The sequence below is a fragment of the Puma concolor genome, chromosome B3, assembly GCF_028749965.1.
Source record: "Puma concolor isolate L17-30 chromosome B3, mPumCon1.1.hap2, whole genome shotgun sequence".
NCBI classification, from domain to species: Eukaryota; Metazoa; Chordata; class Mammalia; order Carnivora; family Felidae; genus Puma; species Puma concolor.
Window position 1 is genome coordinate 107,979,580 of NC_141672.1, and position 26,758 is coordinate 108,006,337.

The 26,758-nt window shown below is 38.2% G+C and overlaps 1 protein-coding gene across 11 annotated transcripts in view; it reads right to left on the reverse strand.

Annotated features, from left to right (window-relative positions):
• HERC1 (HECT and RLD domain containing E3 ubiquitin protein ligase family member 1) overlaps window positions 1–25,083 on the reverse strand; it is a 189,982-nt gene extending 164,899 nt beyond the window's left edge. For 9 of the 11 annotated variants that reach the window (XM_086710904.1, XM_086710902.1, XM_086710905.1 and 6 more), the window contains exon 1: window positions 24,908–25,083. The gene's annotated coding sequence lies outside the window, so the exon portion shown is untranslated. The remainder of the gene's footprint in view (window positions 1–24,907) is intronic. The other 2 variants (XM_086710897.1, XM_086710906.1) reach the window with 2 other exon arrangements.
• Between the last annotated feature and the right edge of the window lie 1,675 nt (window positions 25,084–26,758).

Here is a 26,758-nt window from a genome sequence, read left to right on the forward strand (position 1 = left end):
AGAGAAAGAGAGAGTGCATGGGGAAGGGGCAGAGAGACAGGGAGAGAATCTCAAGCAGGCTCTGCTAGTCCTATGACAGAGAGATCACAACCTAAGCCAATATCAAGAGTCATGTGCTAAACCGACTGAACCACCCAGGTGCCCCATAATTAAACCTGTTCTAACAACCTTAACCCAAGATTATCTTTTGCACGTTGGAATTTCCATGTCTCTTACATAGAAGAGCTTTGAAAACTAAAAACAGGGGCGCCTGGGTGGCGCAGTCGGTTAAGCGTCCGACTTCAGCCAGGTCACGATCTCATGGTCCGTGAGTTCGAGCCCCGCGTCAGGCTCCGGGCTGATGGCTCGGAGCCTGGAGCCTGTTTCCGATTCTGTGTCTCCCTCTCTCTCTGCCCCTCCCCCGTTCATGCTCTGTCTCTCTCTGTCCCAAAAATAAATAAACGTTGAAAAAAAAAATTTAAAAAAAAAAAAAAAAAAAAAAGAAAACTAAAAACAAATGCTAGATATTGCACTGTATAGTCTCTAATTGTTAACCACATATCCTTCAAAGGGAAATAATTTGAGCTATTTTAAGTCCTTCTTTTATATTCCACCATGGAAATTAGAATAACATTAGAAATACATTAACTCTTGTTGACGAAATGTAATAAACAAAAATACATTCACCATAACATTCTAGTATAAAAAGTTTGTGATACCAAGCCAGAAACAAATTAACTATGTTTTTAATGATTCTATTTTCAAACTATGGCTGCTATCAACCTCGGGGTTTTTAGAAGATCAACACACTATCTAATGAAAGAATCTTTGAGAACAAAAGAGTAAAGCAAGTTATGAATCTGTCAAGTTCAACAACCTGTTATGCAAATAGATACAATTAGTCCAGAAATACGAAGAGAAATGCACATGCAGGATACCTTAATTTGTAGTTGGCCAGTGAACCAGACAATACCCTTCAACAATAATAGATTTTCAAGACACATGAAGAGACTAGAGGTCTTCATCATATACTGTTTGTAGAAAAAATCTCCTCCCCCGTCTTTGGACCATCAATTTGCTGGCATCTAAAGCCAAGTGATATCAATCATAATATCTTTTGGTAAATTTATCCTGACTGAATTCCCAGTGACATATCCAATTTACACTTCAAGAACTTATTCTTATGAGGTTCCCTAAAATAAAAAATAGAGACATGGCTAAAATGCAAGAAAAAGGTACTATGGCTAGTTCCTCACACAATCTCAGAATATGTGAATGTGATTTTGAAGAGAAAAAAAATTTTGAAGATTATATGAAAAGTTCTACTGGTATCAAAAGACATTGAAGGGGGTGGCCTTAATAGTACCAAATGCTAACTGGCTTCAAAGTAACTTTTTTTTTTTTTAAGAGAGAGAGAGTGCACACCAGCAGGGGAGAGGGGCAGAGAAGAAGGAGAATCCCAACAGGCTCCAGGCTCAGTACAGAACCTGATGGAGGGCTCAATCCCAAGACCCTGGGACCATGACCTGAGTTGAAAACAAGACTCGGACACTCAACAGAGTGAGCCACCTAGGGGTCCCAGAGTAACTTCTTTATCTCTTCATCCAAAAAGAAAACAAACAGAGGGATGTACTCCTAGCATATTCACTAATGAACTAAAGTCAGTCCTATATGCACACTTTTTTAAAAAATCTCTGTAACTATGTTAATTTTAACAAAGGCATTCCAATTTATTTAGTATAAATAAATTTAGTATAAATTTATTCCAATTTATACTAAGAACTTGAAAAGAATGTGCAAATTTATACACAGTAGGAAGGTCTACTACATACACAGCCCAGGGCTCCTGCAGAACTCAGATCCCAGAAGAGAATAAGCATATGTAAAGAACTACAATACAACATGCTAACCCTGAATAACAACGTTACCCAGCAGGAGCTATGGAGAATACTAAGGGAATGAAGAGAAGGGCAGAATAGTGAGGACACAACAAACACCCCAAAAGTTGAAATATGAGGGCCTAAAATAAAAGATCAGTAAGGTATTTGGCTTGTGAGAAGATGAATTTTAAGCATATTGAGAAGGTATGCTTAATGAGACTAGGTTCAATCAACATTTTCACATTGCAGTTTTAATTTTAAAAAAGGCATTGCTTAAAATAAGAAATATCCTATTCATTGCAGCCTTGTTTAAAATAGCAAAAGAGGGGGCACCTGGGTGGCGCAGTCGGTTAAGCGTCCGACTTCAGCCAGGTCACGATCTCGCGGTCCGTGAGTTCGAGCCCCGCGTCAGGCTCTGGGCTGATGGCTCGGAGCCTGGAGCCTGTTTCCGATTCTGTGTCTCCCTCTCTCTCTGCCCCTCCCCCGTTCATGCTCTGTCTCTCTCTGTCCCAAAAAATAAATAAAAAACATTGAAAAAAAAATTTAAAAAAAATAAAAAATAAATAAATAAAATAGCAAAAGAAAAAAAAAGGTAAAAAATGAAAAGGGATACAATTTAAAGTCCACCAATAAGAATCTAGTTAAATGAATTATATACATACACTGGGATTCAAGGTAATCATAAAAATGAATGAGGAAGATCTACAATTACCTGGAATATATTAAATTGGAATGATAAACCATGACATATTAAGTTTAAAAATACATTAAGATGTAGACCAAGCAATTCCACTCCTAGGTATTTATCCAAAGAAACTGAAAGCAGGGACTCAAACAGATATTTGTATACCCAAGTTCACAGCAGCATTATTCACAACAGCCCAAAGGCGAAAACAATCTCAGTGTCCATCAACAGATGAATGGATAAACAAAATGTGTTACATATATGCAACAGAATATTACCCAGCCATAAAAAAAAAAAAATGAAATTCTAATATATGTTACCACATGAACGGACCTTGAAAGTATTATGTTTAGTGAAATAAGCTAGACATAGAAGGACAAATATGATTCCCCTTTTATGAGGCACCAAGAATAGGAAAATTCACAGAGAAAGTACCACAGAAGTTACAGAGGTTGTGGGGGAGAGAAAGGAGGAATTATTACTTAATGGGTACACAGTTTTTGTTGGGGATGATGAAAAAGTTTTCGATATAGACAGCAGTGATGGTTACGTAACATTGTAAACACATTTAATGCCACTTAATTGTATACTTCACAAATGGTTTAAATGATAAATATGCTACATATACCACAATAAAAAAGATGTAAAACAGTCTGCAATGCATTTTTGTAAAAAGAAATAAAAATGAGAAGATATATATGAATGCATGACTGGAGGGGTTTAGAATTTCTGACAAGATACATAAAGAAACTGGCAACAGTTAATTCTGGAAAAAACTGGGAAGTGTAAATAGAGAATGAATGGTAGACATGCATTTTCCTGTGATCTCCTCTGTACCACGTGAAGTTTCTTACTATGTGCATATATTAAGAATTTTTTTATTAAAAAAAATTATTATCCATGCAAGGATAATCTTCCCACGGATGTTAAATCCATTGGGAAACGTTGTGGGAGAAATGATTTTCACACAATATTAAAACACCACCCCCTAGATTGTTTACTAGTTGCATAAGGGAAAAAAATGTTCATTTATAACTGATCTAGTAGTAGTCACCATCTTAAACAAGTGATCAAACTCAGCATCACTTATAATGGGAAAAGGGGGCATTAAGTGCCTCCTGAGGTGATGTAAGAAGTACACAGCACCTATGTAGTGTTCATGCAATTAATGTTTAACCTGAATATATGACAATAAAGAAACAATCAGCAAATTCAGATTGTAGGACATTATATAAGACAAATGGCCTAGATTCTTCAATAAAGTTAACACCGTTTTTAAAAAAGGCAGAGGACTGTTCTAAATTAAAAGAGACTAAAGAGAGGTAAAAGTCAAAAGCAATAGGCCAATGTGACTGGATCCAAGATCAGGAAAAAAAAAAAAATAGAAAGATATGAGGGAAACTAGAAAAATTTAAATACAGACACTGCATATTAGATGATAATGAGCTCGTGTTATTTTCCTTAGGTGTAACAAAGGTATGCAGTTATGTTGAAGAATGTCCTTCTATTTAGGAGACATATACTCAAAGCATGCAGGGGAAGTATCTCGGTGACTACAACTTACTTTCACTTAAAGCAAAGCGTGTAGAGTGTGTGTGTGTGTGTGTGTGTGTGTGTGTGTGTGTGTGTGTTTACAGAAAAGGAAAAAAGCAACTTCAGCAAAACATTACAATTTTTGAAACTCGGTGAAAAGTGGCATATGGATGTTTTCGTATAATATTCCCCAACTTTTCAACAGATTTAAGAAATTTTCAAAATAAAAGTTTGGGGAGGAGGGCAGGAACAGCTGAACAGGAACAGTGATATAAAGAGAAAAAGACGGGCGCCTGTGTGGCTCAGTCGGTTGGGCGTCCGACTTTGGCTCAGGTCACGATCTCACGATTGGTGAGTTCAAGCCCCGCGTTGGGCTCTGTGCTGACAGTTCAGAGCCTGGAGCCTGCTTCAGATTCTGTGTCTCCTTCTCTCTCTGCCCCTCTCCCACTTGTGCTCTGTCTCTGTCTCTCAAAAATAAATAAATGTAAAAAAAAAAAAAAAAATTATCTTTTACAATAGAAGTGTTCATAAGAGGGGTGCCTGGGTGGCTCAGTCAGCTGAGCATCTGACTCTTGATTTAGTCCATTCAGGTCATGATTACTGGGTCATGGGAGTGAGCCCCACATCAGGCTCCATGCTCAACATGCTTGAGATTTTCCCTCTCTCTCTCTCTCTTCCTCTGCCCCTCTCCCCCACTTACACGTGCTCTAAAAAAAAAAAAAACAAAAAAAAACCAAAACCTGTGTAATATTTTTAAAAGTATACATAAGAGTTAAATAATAAGCATTAATATTCCATAATTAACCATGTCCTTCCTGATGGAGCATATGTGATAAACTCATTTATTCCCAGGAATATCTGTTCTAAGCAAATCTCATGTTTAGTTTCCTTGCTACATAATCATTTTCCTTTAAGTAATTACAGTGATATTATCTCTTTAAATACAAGAGTTCGATTTATAAGTCTTACTCAAAAAGGAGCAGACAGAAAGTTCCCATAAATATCAACACTAAGTTGCCTATTTTTCCTAGAAGGAAGATAAAAGCCAAGCAGCAAGATGGCAAGTTTACTTCAGCGTCTGCTTTATACAAACTGCATAGAAGGAAGCTAAAAGGCGGAGAATAGCTTGGGTTCAAGAAAAAAGGTAAGGCAGAGCTTTCCATCACTTAAATCTTCAACTCACATCTTCACTGTTTTAAAACAGTATGAATTCCTGTATCAGAAAACATCCAGGCAAATCTCTATTATAACATGATTGGATGCAAATTACAGCAGGGAAAATCCAAATAAAACTGATTTGGAAATGAGCTTAGCTATCCGAATATGTGTTCAGTCTTGAGAATTCACTTATAAATAAAACAATGAAGTCATACTATGAAGACCTGACTCAGAAGGGAATGGGAAGCTTTTCTTGTTCCCTCCTTGACTACCTCCCTCCTGCAAATCTCTCAGGTTGATGGAAAACAGAATTTGAAAATAAGTCCATCCCTGTGGAACTAATTAAGTTGTACACTTACTATATGTATATTTCTATGAATTTATATTATAGTTTGATTAAAAGTTTTTAAAACGTTTTTTAATGAAATGCCTAGGCACAAGTCTACAAAAACATGTAAAGGACCTATATGCTGAAAATTACAAGAGACAAATTAAGGAAACCAAAGGAGATCTAAATAAATGGAGAGACATGCCATCTTCCTAGATTTGAAGACTAAATATAAAAATATCAATTCTCCTCCAAAGTGATCTATAGATTTAATGTAATACTATAGACAAGTTTATTTTTTTAAGATTTTATTTTTTAATTTTTTTATGTAAACTCTACTCCCAACGTGGGGCTCGAACTCAGAACCCAGAGATCAAGAGTCACATGCTCTACCAACGGAGTCACCCAGCCACCCTTAAACAAGCTTATTTTAAAATTTATACAGAAAGGAGAAGGCAAACCCTAAGAGACTCTTAACTATAGAGAACAAACTGAGGGTTGATGAAGGGAGGTGGGTGGAAGGATGGGCTAAATGGGTGATGGGCTTTAAAGAGGGCACTTGTGATGAGCACTGGGTATCATATATGTAAGTGATAAATCACTAAATTCTACTACTGAAACCAATACTATACTATATGTTAACTAGATTTTAATAAAATCTTGGAGGAAAACAATTTACATAGAAAGCTAAAATTGTAAGCCTTACCATCAACTTAGTACCAACAAGAAAATACTGAAAGATATAAATAAAATATAACCCAATCCTCACAAAGAAAAAATTTTTTAAAATTAAGACCATCCCAAAAATCTGCTTGGGCAAACAGACTGATTAACAAGGGAAATTACTAGATGCAGTCAATAAGCAAGATTTGCTAAAGCCCTGACTTCAAGTACAAAAATCTATCCGCAACACAACAGGCTCCTTTCCTCTCACCACTCCAAAAGTAGTGATAATCAGGGGCACCTGGGTTGCTCAGTTGGTTAACCATCGGACTCTTGACTACGGCACAGGTCATGATCTCACGGTTCATGAGTTCAAGACCCACACCGGACTCTGCGCTGAGGGCACAGAGCCTGCTTGGGATTCAGTCTCTTCTTCTTCTCTGTCCTTCCCGTGTTTGCTCTCTATCTCTCTCAAAATAAATAAAAATATTTACACTTAAAAGAAAAAAAAGAGCCATGCTTTATTCTTAATGTTTACCTAAACATTAAGGTCTGAGTTACTTACCTTTTGATCCAGTATATTGTGAAAACATTTTTCCCCCAAATTCTATAATAAAATGAAGCTTTGTCCTACGCATTGCCTCCCTAAATTAACATAATCCCAAACAGGTTTTTTTTTACCTATTCACCCAGCCTTTACTAACAGGTCAGCTATTAAAGTATGTGTGGGGTGTGGCTATACATCCCAGTTTGCCCAAGATATTACCATTTTATGCCAATAGTCCTGCATATACCCTTTTATGATGGTAGAGGCAAAAGACCAAGCACCGATGGATATTCTCTTTTAAGAATACAGTATTTCAGGTTATAAAACAATATGTATAGAATTTTGAAAAAGTTTCATATAAATGACCTAGAAAAAAAATCTGGAGAACTACACATTAGAATTTAATAGTGGTTACTCTGCAGAGTTGAACAGTTTTTGCCTTTTGCTTTGTATTTCCCTATACTGTCTAAAAAAAGTATTTTTTTACAATAGCATGTATTATTTCTCACACTTTGAAGGGAATTATTTCCATTTGTTAAAATGTAGCTTTCTTTCTGACCAAAATCCTCATCTCATTTCAAAAGCACACACTATTCATTAATATATTTTATTCATCAAGAACTGAGGCAATGTGAGATAGATACATAAAGAGACAGAGAGTAGAAAACTTTAGCTTTTAAGATGCAGAAAATCTAAATTCAAGAACCAGGCTTGCTACCTACCTTTCAGAGTTGTTCAAAGCATCAAAGGAAAATATAGTACCTACCTAACTTTCAGAGTTGTTCAAAGCATCAAAGGAGAATCCATGTGAAAGTATTTTAATACAATACACTAATATAAGCTACGATTATTACTACAAGCACATGAACAAACTATGGAAACCCAGACTTCATGTATAAAATGAAGGCGCCTATTAAGTGAGCTCCAATTCCCTTCTGGTATTAACAGTGTCCTCTTAACTCAGCCTTCTACCTGCATCTAAGCTCTCTCTTCAGGAGGTATACCTTTTCTACAAGTAATGGTTCCCAGGTCTCCATGTTTTCTACCTTCACTAGGACAGAGCCAGATCTCTACATTCTTCTCTTATGGCCCTGTCTGAAAGTGAAAGAAAATATGTCTGCTTCCTCCAAACAGACGTTAAAATCTCCTTTAATCTGATTTATATTTTATGATCTCCCATCTGCTATACCCCGCAATGTGGAATAGTGGCTAATAAGCAGATGGACTTTGGAACCAGGCTGCCAAGGTTCAGAACCTGGCTCTGCTATGTCACCAACTCTGCAATTTAACCATTAACAATTTACTTAATCTCTCTGTAAAACTGAGATAAAAACAGTACACCTACTGCATAAAGTTGTTAAACAATTGTAAAAACAGTGCCTGACATACAGTAAATGTTATATGTGATTAAGTCCTTTTTAAAACTCCTTCTCTCTAAAAGTATAATGCTTATAGGTTAAGATAAAACAAGCAACAACCTTTCTTTTTTTTTTCTCACTGAAAAATGTATTCTCATTTACCTATCAAAATTTCTCCACTAACTGTAGTGAAGTCATACACACTCATCATCAGATGTTTTTCTTTATTCTTTGTTCAAATCCTCTAAGCCAACATTTCCCAAAATCTGTTTCCTTTAGAAAATTTGTTTCACTAGTTCTTCAAGATGTTATGAGAGGGGGAAAAAAGGTTCAGTGATCAAATAAATTTGGAAAAGGCTGTTTTAATGTTAAACAGACTTCTTCTACATATTAAATGCACCATTACATTCCAAGAAACCATAAACTGCACAATGTTCACGAAGTTTATTTGACCCCAAAACCTTTTAGTCAAGGAGCCACATTAGGAAAATGCTGCTGCTCCAGTTCTTTACAAGCTTTAATACAAAATATTCTATGCTAGGGGCACCTGGATGTTTCAGTCTGTTAAGTGTCCCACTCTTGATTTCAGCTGAGGTCATGATCTCACAGTTCCTGAGTTGGAGCCCTGGAGTCCTGCATGGGGCTCTGCACTGACAGTGCCTATTTGGGATTCTCTCTCTCCTCTCTCTGCCCCTCCCCTGCTCATGCTCACTAGTACTTTCTCCCTCAAAAACAAATAAACATTAAAAAAAAAAAAAAAAAGAAAGAAATGAGGTACTAAAAAAACAACAAAACCAAAATATTCTATGTTATGTAAACTCAACATTTTAAAAACCTGATTCAAACACAAGGCCTGATCTCAAAATCATGCTGAGAAATTTGCTCAAGAAATCAGTAACTGCTGCCCTGCACAAATCACTTCTTAAATTTCTGAATATGAACACTGGCCTCTAAAAAAGAACCACCACCAATAGCCAGCTAGCTAAACATGCTAGGTCACAGCTGTTATCTCATGATGGCATGTTAACCTATTTATTGGCCAAACATCCTTTAAACAAAGTCTAATTATTCAATATTTCTAAGTATTCTCTGAATGTTCAAATAATAAGTACTTGTACTCTTCCCTTAAAGGAATTCCACCACAGAACCTTGTCAATCATCCCAGAACCAGTTCAGGCATAAATACAATGCCCTAAATATACAATCTACATTGCTAAAGAGGTATCCAAAAGAACACCACTTAATAAATGAAGAACAACAGAATTGCACTATTTTGCAATTCTTGATGAATAAATCTAAACAATGATTGTCAATAACTGCTAACATCCCAAGCCATAACAAGACCTTATGTACCTCCTATGTAAACAAACCACTCCCATGAAGTACTCTTACAACAACAAAATTCTGACAAATTATCAATTTATAGGAAATTTAGGAGACAGAATATGTTAAATGACATCACAGAAATGCATTCAGCAAAATGAGACCATGTGAAATTTCTCAGAGCAAACAACCTAGTTTCTTTTTAAGGAAATGAAAAAAGAGATGGAGGGAGAGTCTAAAAGATTAAAATTGATTTAATAAACATGCCAATAAACTGTAAAGTACAGACCTTACTTTGACCCCATTTCAGGCAAAAAATTATATATGTATATATACATGCAAAAAAATTATATATGTATACATACACACATATACATACATACATGTAAGTAAAACAATCAGAAAAATATGAAACCTGATTATATACTTGGTGATATTAAGAACTTGCTATAAATTTATTTTGGTATGATAATGGTGTTTTGCTTATTGTATAAAAAGAGAGACTCTTTTAGAAATCTAAACTGAAATATGTGAAATTTACAAATTAAATATGCCTGGGATTTGGTTCAAAAGAGTCCAAGGATTTGGTGGTGTGGTAGTTGATAGAACTATAGAAAAAACAAGACTGCCCATCATTCTTCAAGCTCAATTATGAGTACATGGGAGCTCTTTATACTATTCTATTTTATATTAACATATGTTTAAAATATTTTGTAATAAAAATTTTTTAACGTTTATTTGAGAGAAAGACAGAGAACAGGGGAGGGGCAGAGAGAGAGAGAATCTGAAGCAGGCTCCACACTCAGCACAGAGCCAGACAGGGGGTTCGATCTCACAACCATGAGATCATGACCTGAGTCAAAATCAAGAGACCCAGCACTTAACTGACTGTGCCAAGCAGACACCCCTAAAAAGATTTTTTTTTTTAAATGTTGTCTGGGAATTGAATTACTTCCCTAGGACTACAAATAGTCTCTACATGAATTCCCACAATAGATTAATACACAGTCAGGCATAAGAGAATGTAAATTTACCATGATCAAATTATATTTATAAAGTACTATCGGAAACAATTGGACATGAATTTCACTAACACCCAACATGCTAAACTCTCACATAATTACTGTTATTTGCAAGCCTATTACAATCTAACCAATTTATGGCTTTCTATGAAAAAACTACAGTGTTTCAGTATAATTTTTTAATTTTTATTTATTAAATAAAGCAACAATCACAGAAAAAACTTGTAGACAATACTGCAGAGTCATCACTATCTTTCTAGTCCTATGGGCCCATCCTACTTCTGGAATTCACCATTAGCAGACTCATTGCATAAGTGCTCCAGCGCACTGAGCTCCAAAAGAATTAGCTTTATCTTGTATATGAAAACCCTTTCCTGCCTTCCTACTCTGAAATAAAGAGCGAAACCAACAGATGGCAGACCAAGAGGGAGGGGGTGGTGATAAGGAGCCAGTTACAAGAGAGAACCAGGGAAAAAGAAAATAACACTGAGAACTGAAAGATGTAAGAATTTAAGAATACAAAATATTCAGCAATTCTGTAGATTTTTGCAAAGCAAAGTCACATTTTGTCAATCATCAACTACTTTAAAGTGAAGGGACTCTATGAATTTACATCTTACTTTACTCTCTTATGCAGTGTACCTTTAAGACTTTTGAGAAGTCCCTCTTAATATCTCAAATCAATTTAAATTAACCAAAGCAATTCAAACTATTTCCAAAATGAACAAGGGGAACAGGGGACTTACTAAGCTTTTATCAGCATTTCACTATGGCTTTACATTCACATCAGCCTTTTCGGAAGCTACCAATTTTTTTTTTTTACTTCAAAAAAGTAAAGCTATCCTCCTCTTCTATCCCAATCTCCAATATAATAATAATAAAGCATCAATATTAATGCAGCCTAACTGATAGAAGGTTTTAATTAAAATATTAGTTTAAGAAACATTACAACAGTGTTGCTATTAGAAGTATAGTTTTAATCTAAATTATATTTCTTAAAAATGGCTAGGCTTTCAGTATAACATTGAGAACATGCCAATTACAGCAGGCCATCTTTGTCCATTCATCATGCCAAGTTACCTCCTGATTCCAGATTAAGCAATTTATAATCACTTAATCAAGCCCATAATACCACATAATACAGAAGTCCACCACTCACGGTCTTGCAGTTTTACAAAGAAAGAGCAACTTCTTTTATGATGAGAACCTATTAAAAGAGGGTCCAGAGGCACCTGAGTGGCTCAGTCGGTTAAGCATCCAACTTCGGCTCAGGTTCATGGGTTCAAGCCCCACATCAGGCTCTATGCTGACAGCTCAGAGCCTGAAGCCTGCTTCAGATTCTGTGTCTCCCTCTCTGTCTGCCCCTCCCCTGCTAACACTCTGTCTCTCACTTTCAAAAATAAATAAACATTAAAAAAATTAAAAAAAAAAAAAAAAAAAAGAGGGTCTAGCAACTAGAGGTTATCCAGGGGCTCATTCCTCAAAGCTACCTCTCTCCTCTATGGAAGCTTGTCAAATACCAGAGTCTCTATCCTGTCTATCTCACAGAGGTGTTAAGAAGATCAACTGAGAATATGGTTACCAAAGTACTTTACAAACTAGAAGCCATATACACTATACAAATATATATGTGTGTGCATATGTATGTAAATGCACACACACAAATGGAAGTCATTATTATTTCACTACTTGATTGTGCTCTAGACAGTTTGCAAGCTAAACTTGCTCCCTACTATCATTAGGTTTCAACATCTACCAAGAAGAATTTCATCTTTCTATATGAAAATTTAACCTTTCTGTAGTGATATCCAATCCATATACCAATTGCTGTTCTCTTCTCACATCGATTTCCCCCATTTGGGAGAACAGAACTAGAAACATTCTTTTTTTTTTTATTTTTATTTTTTTTTTTTAATTTTTTTTTTCAACGTTTTTTTTTTATTTATTTTTGGGACAGAGAGAGACAGAGCATGAACGGGGGAGGGGCAGAGAGAGAGGGAGACACAGAATCGGAAACAGGCTCCAGGCTCCGAGCCATCAGCCCAGAGCCCGACGCGGGGCTCGAACTCACGGACCGCGAGATCGTGACCTGGCTGAAGTCGGACGCTGAACCGACTGCGCCACCCAGGCGCCCCTAGAAACATTCTTTAAGAATTCAAAGCAACATGTGGCACCAAAAATTTTGTCTCACTGTCACTATGAGTTCATAAACATGTATGTAGAATGGTCTTGCTCAAACATTAGTTGGATAGGATTTTAGATCAGCCAAAACCATCACACTGAGGTTGGCCATTTCCAAACTCTGCCCCCAAGAGTTTCTGCCAACAGCCCCCTTTGTTACAGAATTCTAATCCACACTCCCACCACTTTATAGCTGTGTGAGCTTGAACAAGTTACTTAACCTCTCTGTGCTTCAATTTCCTTATCTGCAAAATAAACAAGTTGAATGTTGTATTCAATCAGATTTAACCATGGTTTAAACAATAGATAAAAGCACTTAAAATAATGCCTGCTGCACAGTAAATGCTCAGTAAGTGTTACCCAGCATTATTCCTTTAAATGTGCATCTGTCTACTCTACCACACCACCTTCAGTGAATTACACAAATCTCTCCATCATTCTCTTTTTATTTTTTTTTAAGTTTATTTATCTGTTTTGAGAGAAAGTGTGAGCAAGGAAGGGGCAGAGAGAGAGGGAGAGAGAATCCCAGGCAGGCTCTGCTGTCGACACAGGGCTCAAACCCACAAACTATGAGACCATGGCCTGAGCCAAGGTCAAGAATCGAAGACCTAACCAACTGAGCCACAAAGGCACCCCATCATTCCTTCTTTTTAAAAGAATGAGCAATTTTGAGAAAACAGAATCTGGCCATATTACTGACAAAATTCATTATATGTAAATGAATGAATACTTGGTTGTATAAGAAAGATCAATGATATCTTCTATAAAAGATACTTTTGCTTTTTTAAATATTAACACATAGATAATATAATCTTTCTAGTTCTAGAATAGATTATCCTATATTTCTAATACTATCAAGTTAGCAAAGCTACTTACTTGAATTGTATAACATAAAACTCCCCACTGCCCATGACCTGTATTAAGTTAAAAAAAAAAAAAATGCTTGGACAACAATATGTACCCCCTAAAATGAAAACCAACAGACTTTAAATTAAGAGTTTAGAATGAGGACAAATAGCTTGCCAGAGCAAGAGGAAATACTACTATTTCATTAACATCACTACCATTATAATGAGAATAACCAAACACTGCAATAAGCAAAGAGCTGAACGGCAAGCTTATTTTTTTGCATATTACTTAGCATAACCTATGCACAATTATTTGCTCTTGATAATGGTATAAATTCTAAATCTTTTACTGTTTATTTATTTTTGAGAGAGAGAAACAGAACATGAGCAGGGGAAGGGCAGAGAGAGAGGGAGACAGGGAATCCAAAGCTGGCTCCAGGCTCTGAGCTGCCAGCACAGAGCCCAACGCCAGGCTCAAACTCACAATCCGTGAGATCATGACCTGAGCCAGAGTTGGACAGTCAACCGACTGAGCCACCCAGGTGCCCCATAAATTCTAAATCTTAACGTTTCACATGTGATAACACAATGCAAAAAAATTCACACTGTGTAACTGATTTAATAGTTTCCCTTCGTCATAAAACATTAAAGACGTACAATTATTGAATCCAATTTAGAGACAATTTTACTCCACACTCAAGTTCCTAGAGCTGTATTCTTGGCTTTCTATGTATCAGGGACTTTAGAGGCACCAGAATGAGTAAATTATATAGGTTTATGGTGTCATGGAGTTTACATTCTACTGAGGAAGACAAATAAACAAGTAGACAAGTCACTAAATTTCAGGAAGCACAAGTGCTATAAAAAAAAAAGAGAAAAGGAGAGTGGAGGAAAGATGATTACTATTTTCTACAGTGTGATGGCTAACAATTTCTCTAAAGAGGTAAAAACCTCTGAGAACTCCTTTTTAAACAAACACTTGAATGATGTGAGGGAGGAAACAAAGATCTCAGGAAAGAACACTCCAAACAGAGCAAGAACAAATAAATATTAAGCCCTGGAAATGTACCTGTCACAATCAAAGAATATAAAGAGTTCAGTATAGCACAGGTGGAATGAACAGAGAGACAGGCAGGGATGAACTATACCATGTGGTACCTTGTAAGTCAACACAAGGAATTGGGCTGTTACTTTAATTGTAAAAGGAAGTCATTGTAAAGTATTAAGTAGAGGAGTGGCCTATCTGACCATTAAAAAGGTCATTCTAGGGGCGCCTGGGTGGCGCAGTCGGTTAAGCGTCCGACTTCAGCCAGGTCGCGATCTCGCGGTCCGTGAGTTCGAGCCCCGCGTCGGGCTCTGGGCTGATGGCTCAGAGCCTGGAGCCTGTTTCCGATTCTGTGTCTCCCTCTCTCTCTGCTCCTCCCCCGTTCATGCTCTGTCTCTCTCTGTCCCAAAAATAAATAAAACGTTGAAAAAAAAAAAATTAAAAAAAAAAAAAAAAAAGGTCATTCTACTACAAGTAGAAATAGACTGTCAGAAATCAAGTGAGAAAGCAGGGTTAAGAGACTACTGTAATTATTTAAGCAGGAGTTAATGGTGGTTTAGACCAAAGTAATAAGGCAGACATGATGACATGTAATCAGATTAGAAATATATTTAAAAAATAGAGTCAAGAGGTTTTGTTGATGGGCTTATTATAGGGTTTGAAGAAAAGAGAAAAATCACAGATGACACCTAGGCTTTTGGCCCAAGTGACTAGTTGATTAGTTCTGCCATTTACTAAGAGCTGATTCAGAGAAAATGAAGAGGACAGAAATCACACCTTCTTTATTGTATAAATTTAATTTGAGATGCCTCTTAGTCAAATGAAATGGTGAAATGAGCAGATGAACTCTAACCTGGACTTCAGGGAAAGGGTCTGCGCTACAAGACATAAATGTGGAAGTCAATCAGCATAGAGAGTTTTTAAAGCTACAGAAATGGATAAATGTAACTGGAAAGACTTCATTGTTTAATCCTCACATCACCCTTATGACGTAGCAATTACCACTACTCTCACTTTTATAGACCAGGAAACTGACACTAAGAGACTAAGACTTGTCCAACATCACTCAGCTAGCAAGTGGCAGAGTTCAAAAAAAAAAAGAAAAAAACAGATCTGGACTACAATGACCCTGACCTTTTTCAACTGAAGTTAGTCATCTGAACCAGAGAACCTGAACTGAATACTGGAGTAAATATTTTCTCAATTCTTCCAAGAATGGTAGATACCTAGTGGCATTCTAGATGCACCAGCGAAAAAGACTTAATTCTTTACATACAGTGCATGTCCAAATGTCCTAAAACATTAGTGTTTAGTTCTCTCCTGGAATCCCAGCTGAGGGAAAAAAACTCACCTATACTATTATTCAATTATTATCATTCTATTACTACTACCTCTACTGGCACCACTAGTACTTGGAATCCTTTAAATTAAGAGAGAAAGAGATTGGTGAATAATGTTACCATACTATGACTTTTCATGGCCTTCTCCTTGTAACTAGTAAAATCAAGTGTCATTTGGGGTTTTTATAGGACCAAAGGTAATTTTACTAAAAGACTACGCAGACCTCTATTGGTTCCATTCACAATCAGCACTCAGCATCTCTTTTCCTGAGAACACCAGTTCATCTGAAAACTACTAGAACGTAAGCTCCTCCAGTGCGAGATTTTTTGTTTTTTGTATGGACTTGTCAAATTACTATGCTGCACACCCGAAACTAATGTAACATTGTGTGCCAATGAGAGTTAATAAAATTTTTTTAAAAAAGAATCCTCTTTTTTTTTTTTCATTAATGTGTCCCAAGCACTTGGAAAAGTGTTCTTTCTGGGAAAGAACCTAAATTTCCAGCTGGGCAGAACTTGTTACTTTATAAGATGGGGATGTTTTTCATGTTGTCTTAGTACCTTGGTCGCACTAACATCTGGTATTATCCTAATCTAGAACTGTAAACTCTCGATTGCATCCTCCTTAAGATTAACCTTCTTTCTTATGAAATATAATAGCTTCCAGATATGGCCATTACCGGTCAAATAACTACCATACCATGATTTCACTATGTACTGTGTACAGTGTTCAAAATAACTAGCACACAGTGTTAACCAAAACTACTAAATCATACATACTATGGAAGAAAGAATATTCTTCTTACGATCTCAGCTATCTTTTGTTAAACTCCAGAAGTATTTCAGAGTACAGGTATTATGAATCAATGCAGCAACTCCATTAAATGCAGAAAGTTTCAATGAGCAAACCCAGCTAGACCAGAAATTGCATTCAAATTGATTTCACCTGCACATAACATACATGTATCAGCACTATATTAGTGGACAATGTATTTCATTTTCAAACTATAAGAACCTACCAACCATAGGCATTAAGTGCCCCTACACAATAGGTTCAGGTCACTGAAATTACTACAGGGCATTTTTAAAAATCAGTCATCTCTGGAAAAAAAATAGCACAACACATTCTCTGTTGGTAAGGTTATAAGGAAAATAGGCGTTCTCATACATTACTGGTGGGAATGCAAACAAGTACAACACTTCTGTAATATCTAACAAAACTACATACAGTCATCTACTCTTACCCAAAGGGGGAGACCCCCAGCAGATACCTGAAACAGCAGTTCAAGACCCCCCAGTGGATACTTGAAATCGCAGATAGTACCAAACCCTATATCTGGTATGTTTTTTCCTACACATACATACCCATGACAAAGTTTAATTTATAAACTAAGTAAAGTAAGAGATTAACAACAATAATAAAATAGGACAATTATAACAGTACAGCTAATCCTTGAACAACACAGGGACTGGGGGCACCGACACCCCATGCAGTTGAAAATCCGCATACAGGGGCGCCTGGGTGGCTCGGTCGGTTAAGCGTCCGACTTCAGCTCAGGTCATGATCTCACCGTCCGTGGGTTCGAGCCCCGCGTCGGGCTCTGTGCTGACAGCTCAGAGCCTGGAGCCTGTTTCAGATTCTGTGTCTCCCTCTCTCTGTGACCCTCCCCCGTTCATGCTCTGTCTCTCTCTGTCTCAAAAATAAATAAATGTTAAAAAATTTTTTCAAAAAAAAAAAAAAGAAAATCCGCATACAACTATTGACTCTCTGAAAACTTTACTACTAATAGCCTATTGCTGACTGGAAGCCTTACCAATAACAATCAATTAACACATATTTTGGACATTATATGTATTATATACTGTATTCTTACAATAAAGTAAGCTAGAGAAAAGAAAATATTACTAAGTAAATCATGAGAAAATACATTTATAGTACTGTGTGCACCCAGGTAGTTCAAACCCAAATTGTTCAAAGGTCAACTGCATACTATAAAAAAAGTTATGAGGGGTGCCTGGGTGGCTCAGTTAGTTGGTAGAGCATGCGACTCTTGATCTCAAGGTCATAAGTTCAAACCCCACTTTGGGTGTAGAACTTACTTAAAAAAAAAAAAAGTTATGTGAATGTGGTCTCTCCCAAAATATTTTATTGTACCATACTCAACCTTATGATGATGTGAAATGATAAAATGCCTACATGTAGTGAGGTACATATGATGAAGTGAGGTAAATGACAGGCATTGTGATATAGTGTTAGGCTACTACTAACCTTCTTTCTGACTATACATCAGAAGAAGGATCATCTGCTTCTCAACCACTGGTGACCACCAGTAAGTGAAATCATGGAAAGATAAACTGTAGATATGGGGGAGGACTACCATATGTACTTAACTTTTGACCCAGCAATCCTACTCATAGAAATCTTCTTTGAAGATACACCTCTAACAGTACAAAACTGCATATGCACAGGTCAGTTAACTGCGATACTGTTTATAACTGCAAAATATAGGAAACAACTCAAATGTACATAGAATGGCTGAATAAATTAGATAAATCTACTGACCAGAGTGCTATACAGCTGTAAAAAAGAATGAAGACTAGTTATTAAAACGAATGAAGTAATTTGGGGCCCTTGGGTGGCTCAGTCACTAGTTAAGTGTCTGACCCTTGATTTTGGCTCAAGTCACGATCTCACGGTTTGTGGACTCAAGCCCCACATCAGGCTCTGCGCTAAAAGCACGGAGCCTGCTTGGGATTCTATCTTCCTCTCTCTTTGCCCTTCCCCTGCTCCCTCCCTCTCTCTCTTAAAAATAAATAAATAGACATTTAAAAAAGAGACAGAGGGGCGCCTGGGTGGCGTAGTCGGTTAAGCGTCCGACTTCAGCCAGGTCACGATCTCGCGGTCCGTGAGTTCGAGCCCCGCGTCGGGCTCTGGGCTGATGGCTCAGAGCCTGGAGCCTGTTTCCGATTCTGTGTCTCCCTCACTCTCTGCCCCTCCCCCGTTCATGCTCTGTCTCTCTCTGTCCCAAAAATAAATAAACGTTGAAAAAAATAAAAAATAAAAAATAAAAAAAATAAAAAATAAAAAAGAGACAGAATGAACTAATTTGGAGTGATTTCCAGGATATCCGGTGATTTCCAATAAGTAAAAAAAAATAAACTGCAAAAGAGTATCTATAACATGTTACTCTTCATATAAGAAAGAAGGGAAAAGAAAACAGTTGGGCAGTTACTCAGAAAGTTAAACATAGAGTTATTATACAACCCAGTAATTCCACTTCTAGGTATATACCCAAAGGAACTGAAAATATATGTCCACACAAAAACTTGTACATGAATGCTCATTTGCAGTATTATTCACAATAGCCAAAAAATAGAAAACCAATGTCCATCACTGGATGCATAGATGTGATATATCCATATAATGGAGTATTATTCAGCCATAAAAAGGAATGGAGTACTAATACATGCTACATGGTAGAACCCTGAAAAAAATTATGCTAAGTAAAGGAAGCCAGGCACAAAAGTCCACATACTATATGATTCCATTTACATGAAACGTCCAGAATAGACAAATTTATACAAACAGAAACTAAATTAGTGTTAACTGGGGCTAAGGAAGATGGTAGGGGAAATGACTGCTAATGCATACAGGGTTTCTTTTTGGAGTGGTGAAAATATTCTTGAATTAGGTAGTTGTAACGGCTGCACAACCTTTGAATACACAAAACACCACTAAATCGTACACTTTAAAAAGGTAAGTTCTGTGTTGGGTGAAATGTATCTCAATTAAAACTATATGAGAAAGGGGCGCCTGGGTGGCTCAGTCGGTTGAGCATCTGACTTCAGCTCAGGTCATGATCTCGTCATTTGTGGGTTCAAGCCCCACATCGGACTCTGTGCTGACAGTTCAGAGCCTGGAGCCTCCTTCAGATTCTGTGTCTCCTCCTCTCTCTGCCCTCCCATGCTCATGCTCTGCCTCTCAATAATAAATAAATGTCAAAAAAAATTTTTTTAAAAACTGTATGAGAAAGAAAGAAGAAAGGAATATAAAAAAAAACCCACAGGCTGTTCATTTCTGTAAAAGAAATAACAGAAGAATAAACAAAAAAAACTGAAGAGACTGGTTACCTACAAGGCAAGGAAAACAGATGGGCAAAAGGAGGTGGAAGTGGAGGTGGAAATGGGGTAGTAGGAATAAGAAGTGATATTTCTCTGTATCTTTTTATGTAGTAATGTTTAGTAACTACAATGTTTCATATACCAAAATAAATAAATCAATAATGAAAATCAACCAGGATTGAGGGGTAATCCAAAATGGAATACAAAGAAAAGAATCTAACTGCATTACAGATGAAAAACAGAACCACCCTAAAGGGAGTGGGGAAATAAAGAACTAACCTAAACAACTTTGGAAAAAATAATATTTTGACTAGATACTGTAAGGCTAAAGACAAGACAAAAAAAAAAAAAAAAAAAAAACACTGGACACAAACACTGAACTCTAATTAGCAAACAGGCATCTCATAAGGGTACTGTTAGCAATCAGTAACTACTTGATATGCATTATAAAAGTCAGCAAGTAATTTGGATATGATCTATTATCTCATTCTCTGTAGAAAACAAAAGCCAGATTTTTCACTATCAGAAAAAAGTTACAAATAAGAAACAATCAAAGATTGGGGGCCGAGGTGGGTCAGTCGATTAAGCAGCCAACTCCTGGTTTTGGCTCAGGTCATGACTTCACAGTTTGTGGGTTCAAGCCCAGCATTGGGCTCCACGCTGAGGGTGCGGGGCCCAATTGGGATTCTCTCTCTCCCCCTCTCTACCCCTCCCCTGCTTGCACTATCTCAGTCTCTCAAAAAAAAAATAAACTTAAAAAAAAAAGAAAGAAACAAGTAAAGGTTAAAATGAACCTGTGGTGTTGGAGTAGAGTAGAAGTTATCAATACAAACTCATGGTTTTTAATATATATAGAAAGATAAATATAGAAATAAACAAGCATGCGCGTGTGTGTGCGCGTGACTCATTTGTACGTGTGGGAGGGTTAGTATATATACCTGTATTTCCAAACCCTGCCCTCTGAGGGCCTAGGATTAGTGACACTCCTGTTAACTACACCTACCATCCAGGTCTTAATTTAAATTCTATTCTCTGATCAAAGGAAACAGATTTCCTTAGACAAGTTCTTGATTCCAGGACTGATAAAAGGAAAGGTACAAGATGAGCAAGAAATAGCCTATGGTGCCAGAATATAAGGAAGTTCTTGAATAAGGATGAAGGCCAACATGAAAAGGCTCCTAATGGCCAAAACTGGGGAAATTTGAGTAACAAAAAAAATAGTATTGGGCTATAACATGTAGAATAAAACAAATAACCAATGACAGTATACTTATATAAATAAATAACCGAATAAATGAGGAAGAGATACCACTTCCTAATAGAAGAATTCTAACAATATGTATTTTTAAAATGAAGAAAATACAAAATCACCATTAGGTAAGCAACACAATAACTGTTGAGGACAAGATCTACCAAGGCATGGTAAAATCAGTGGCAGAAAGTTTGAGGAAAAACAGTTTATCTGCATAGTCCCCCTCCCAAGACGTGTACCAAAAGGATGAATAGTAACTTTATAAGGGAAACACAGCAGAGGCCACCTTAACAAAGTAATCAAGGTGAAAATATCACTAGCAATAAGATCTGTCAACATGTATCCTCTAAAATGATGCACCTAGGACACATTTTTGTGGTTTTCTTGTAAACATACATAATTTCAATCAAATCATAGAAAACATCAGACAAATCCAAAATGGGAAAAATTCTACAAATTAACTAACAGTACTCATCAAGTGTCAAGATCATGAAAGACAAGGAAAAATTGAGGAACTGTCACAGACTGGAAGAGACAAGAAAGATATAACAACTAAATGCAATTAATTAGATCCTGCAACAGAAAAAAGGGCATTAGGGGGAAAACTAGTGAAGTCCGTAGTTTAGTTAACAGTATTATACCAAAACTAATTTCCTGACTTTGATCATTGTACTTTGGTTATATAAAGTGTCAACATCAGGAGATGATGTATGAAGAGTATTATATAGGAACTCTCTGTACTATCTTTGCAACATTTCTGTAAGTCTAACATTATTTCAAAATAAACAGTTAAAAATAAATAAAATCCATCAATTGATCATCTTATGCAACTGTCATATTTCCTTGCTCAGGGACCTCATCTGTAATTTAATATTCTGATTAATTTAGAGGGCCCAGTAAGTGACAACAGAAAAAACTAAAACCATAAAAATGAGATCTGGTATCTAAAAATTAATTATCTACTTTATGTTCCCTTAGACCTTAGTCGAAAAAAAAAAAAATTGCTAGCTGTTGTGACTTCACTGGCTTTGCAAACTTATTTTTAAATGATGTGGCCAACTGGTTGTTTTCAACATCATGATAATCTGCAGTATGTGCCTGTAGCAATGCATTTCATTTGTCTATTAAGCCGAAGTTTTACTTACATTAAAAAAGTTAATAGGTTATAGTAAGTTTTTTACTTATTATTACATAGTTGTCCAACTATAAAATTCAAAATGTTTCACAAGTCAATATGCTTTTATCTTAACACAAACTTCTCTCCATACCCCAAATCACAAAGTCTTCATTACTATTATCTTACTGAAAATCTAAATTTTAACAGTGCAACTGTTCAATATATCGAGTCATTCTTTTTAATTTAAATACTAAGGAGTATTTGGGGGAAAAAATGTCTTTTAGGAAAAAAAATGCTTGAAACCTTAGAATTCTACTGCTATTTATTATTTACATCTTCTACTAACCAATCCAGACCAACCAACAACAAAGTCTTTGAAATTCCTTTAATCAAATAGGATTTGCAGACGATGTTTATATATATATATATATATATTTTTTTTTTTTTAATGTTTATTTATTTTTGAGAGACAGCACAGGCAAAGACAGGGGAGGAGACACAGAATCTGAAGCAGGCTCCAGGCTCTGAGCTATCAGTGCAGAGCCCCACATAAGGTTGGAACCCACAAACCGTGAGATCATGACCCAAGCCAAAGTCAGACGCTCAACCAACCAAGCCACCCAGGCGCCCCAGAAGATGTTTATATTAATAAACAGACTAAGTGACACATTTGCTTTCTCCTCCATGCACCACCAGGACGCCTGCATAGGGAGTGGAATACATGACCAGCAAATGAATGGCTAAGTGTCACATGCAAAACAGCATGACTAGAAATTTAAGAAGCAAAGTGATAAGAGAACCTCAGGAAAAACAAAATTCATATAAGTTTAGAATTACAAAAGGCCTTAATAGGCCATTTAATCCATTCCAATAACAACTGCAGACAAATGACAATCTATCATGTTTTTTAAAACCACTAGATTTTCAACCTCCCTAGATGTTTCATTCTGCTATATAATACTGTCATATAATTTGAAAGAAATATTACAAGACTACTATTTTCCCTACTTAATGCTTTCTTTTCTCAAATAATACATTTGAACTCACTTCCAAGATATACCCATGTGTAGATGCATTATACGTGTGTGTACATGCATACAGACACTTAGGACACTCAATTTTGCTTGTATAAACTCACACCATAGAAACGTGCATAATCAAAGGCAGGTATCCATCCTATCCCAATCACAAAGGCACTATGACAAACAATGTCACATAATGATTTGGGTCTAAAAATAACCAATGAAAATCAATGTTATAAAACCTTGAGGAAAAGAGGTTTCTCCCCACCGTGAATAATCATAGTTTGCTTCCCCCAAACACTGCTCCTTTTCAGCACCCACCAAAGAAAGAACTGTAAAAACATATATGTACTAGATCCAAGCAGTTAACACTTGTTTAACTTTCGATTTTTAAAACCATTTAACTAACAATCATTTTGGAAGAGGGTCCAATGAAAGAGACAGTGATGACAGAGTACAACCAGTGATAATGAACAAGTAACCAGTCTTAAGTGGACCCAAGTGACTCAAATAAAACAAATCATTTTGAAACATATACAGAATGGGGAAGTCCCAATCAATGATGAGCCACGTATTATTCGAAAAAATTAAGCCTCTGTTAGGAAATACACCAAAATGCTAACCATGAAATGCTATTTCTGGAAATGGAATTACAAGGACGAGTTAGTTAAGATTTGGTATTCCTATAACTCTGATTATCCATATTTCCTACAGTACTATAGACATTATTTTAAAATTAAGGCAAATTCTGTCCCTGCACACAGCTCTCTGGGCCGGAGAGCAGGTCTTTTACATAATCTCTTGGGAAAGGTGGTACCAGTTCCTGTCCTCGTGTCTCCCAAGAACCTGCCACTCATCACAGAAAAGGTTTCAACATGTTCCCTGGGACAACTCTTTTCCTCATCATCCTCATCTCACCCAGAGACTAAACAATGCATCTCGTCTCCTCTTTTGGTAGCACAGGCATTATAAATTGTTATTCTACCGAGGCAGGAGATTTGGAGAAAGGTGTACCAGATGAGCTGCCCCCACCCAAAGGCAGAGCAAAGGAGAAAGACACGTCGTCCCAATCTCCACCTCAAAAGGCGGCCGGTGACTGGGGGCACTGGGGTCGAGGCTTTCCCGAAACAGGGTCGGGCCGCTGCCCCACGACCCCAGCCCCGGCCGGGGGAAGGCCCTCGTCAGAGGATACAGGGGTGAAGGAGAAGGTCAGAGACGCGACCCCCGAGGGCCCAGGGACAGGTACAAAAAGCCGCTGGAGGGGCGGGTCCCTGTGCGAGTGGCTGGGTTTCTAAGACGGCTCTGTAGGCGCCCAGGCGGCGGGAGGCCTCTGAAGCCGGGGACGCGCACAACGCCGGGAGGGTTCCCCCAGGCCTCCGCCTGCCGCCCACCCAGGACCCCGGCGGCCCCGCTCGGCCGCGGCCCGGGAACGGCCCCGGCCGGCCTTGCCGGGCCGGCGGGGCGCACGCACAGGCAGCCAGGAGGGCAGAAGAAGAGGCGTTACCGTACGCGGCTCCGGAGCTGGCTGGCGTGGGGCGCGGCTCCGGCGACCCGAGCTCGGCTCGGCAGCGGCTGCGGCGGCCGCGTCCTTTATTTTTGCTGCAGCAGCGGCGACTTGTCAAAGGGAAAGACGTAAGAGGCGGCGGCAGCGACGCCGGCGGCGGCGGCGGCGGCGGCAGCAGGCAAGTCTCGCGGGATTTGGGCGGTACTCTCGCGCAGTCTTGACCGCTCGTCCCGCCCCCCCCTCCCCCACACCCCGCCCCCCCCCCCCCCCCCAAAGCCCAGCGCGGGAGGCTAGAGGGGTTGGAGGAGGAGCTCCACCGCGGGATTGCGGGAGGAGGGGAAAAGGGAAGGAGACTTAATGGCGGGGGCGGGGGTTTGGCTTATGTTCTGGGGACTTCGGCACCGCCCTGACCTCCCTTTTGAGCCTTCGCGGAGTCTAGACAACCCCGTCCACCCGCGGGGACTGGACTCTGCTTATGAGGCACAATTGGAGACGTTTCACAAGGGCGAGTGAGGAGTTGGGGGCCATCCAGCAGTCCCCGTTTTCCCCGTGGTGGGCGGAGAAGACCTCACCGCCCAGAGTCCTGGGCGAAAGAAGCGACGCTTGGGGAAGCTGGCAGCAGGGGCGGGGCGACCACACCCCTTTATCTCGGAAGCGCGCCTGGTTCTCTGCGCTCTTTATCTCCCCTCACACATGGCCCTAAACCTCTGGCCGGTCAAGTTCAATCATATAAAAGTGTTTCACTTGGCATACTTCTATCTTATTTATGTCTTTGCGCTGCAGGACTGCTAGAACCCTGCAGATGCTGGGGCCTGCCACTCCTTAGTTTTCTTTTCTGCTGAGGAACACCGAGTTAAATTGTCCCTTGGGTGACTTACATCCTTGATCATGACCCAGACCTTCACAAAGAAGTCCCGTGAAGGGTGGGAACGCTAACAGGCTTTGGTCATCACCGTACACCCAGCACCTAACAGCAGTCCAGGTCCTCATTAAATTATTGAAAGAATATATTCCTGTCTCCTCCCTTCTGTTATCTTTTCTTACTACTAGACTTCCACATTTCTAGCCATCTTCCTGGTGTCCTTTGTTAAACATATTCTACTTAGTTACTGCTTAACTGAGTGAGGATCTGAAGCCTTTCTCTTCCCTCCAGAAGCTCACAATCTAATTGGGGACATAAAAGGAGTTCATAACATACAAGCCATGTATGTGTTACTCATGTAAAAAATTATGATACAGGCAGAAGACAGAGTGCTTGCCAGTGGTTAAATTGGATATATATGAGGCAGTGTGGCCCAAGTCCACTATCAGACGTAGGTGAGAATTCTGGAGTTCTACTTACCTGGTATATGACCTTGGGCAAGTTGTTTGACCTCCCTAAACCTCGGTTCCTTATCTATCAACTTATAATGTTGGTTCTTATTATCACAGGGTTCCTGTGAGGAGTAAATGTATGTAAAGCTCCTGGCACATATTAATTACTCTTTAAATGGTAGGCCTTATTATGTGTATAACTTTTAAGTTTCTATATATAAAATATGCTGTGTATTTCTGGTAAACTAGATGTGAGGGAGTGGGTATACATGGAGTGATATTGCTAGTGCTTTATGATGGGGATATTGCATGTGAAACTGAGATAAGGCCAACAAGTCCCTTATCATTCTCATTTTAACTTGCTGATGATGTAGGCATCTGTGCCACTCAAGTATCCCATGACATTTCATTTTTCCTGGATTGTAAAACTATTGCTTTTACTCATTCTTTTTCAAGAAAAAGCACCTGGGTGGCTCAGTTGGTTGGGTGTCCGACTTTGGCTCAGGTCATGATCTTGCGGTTTGTGACTTTGAGCCC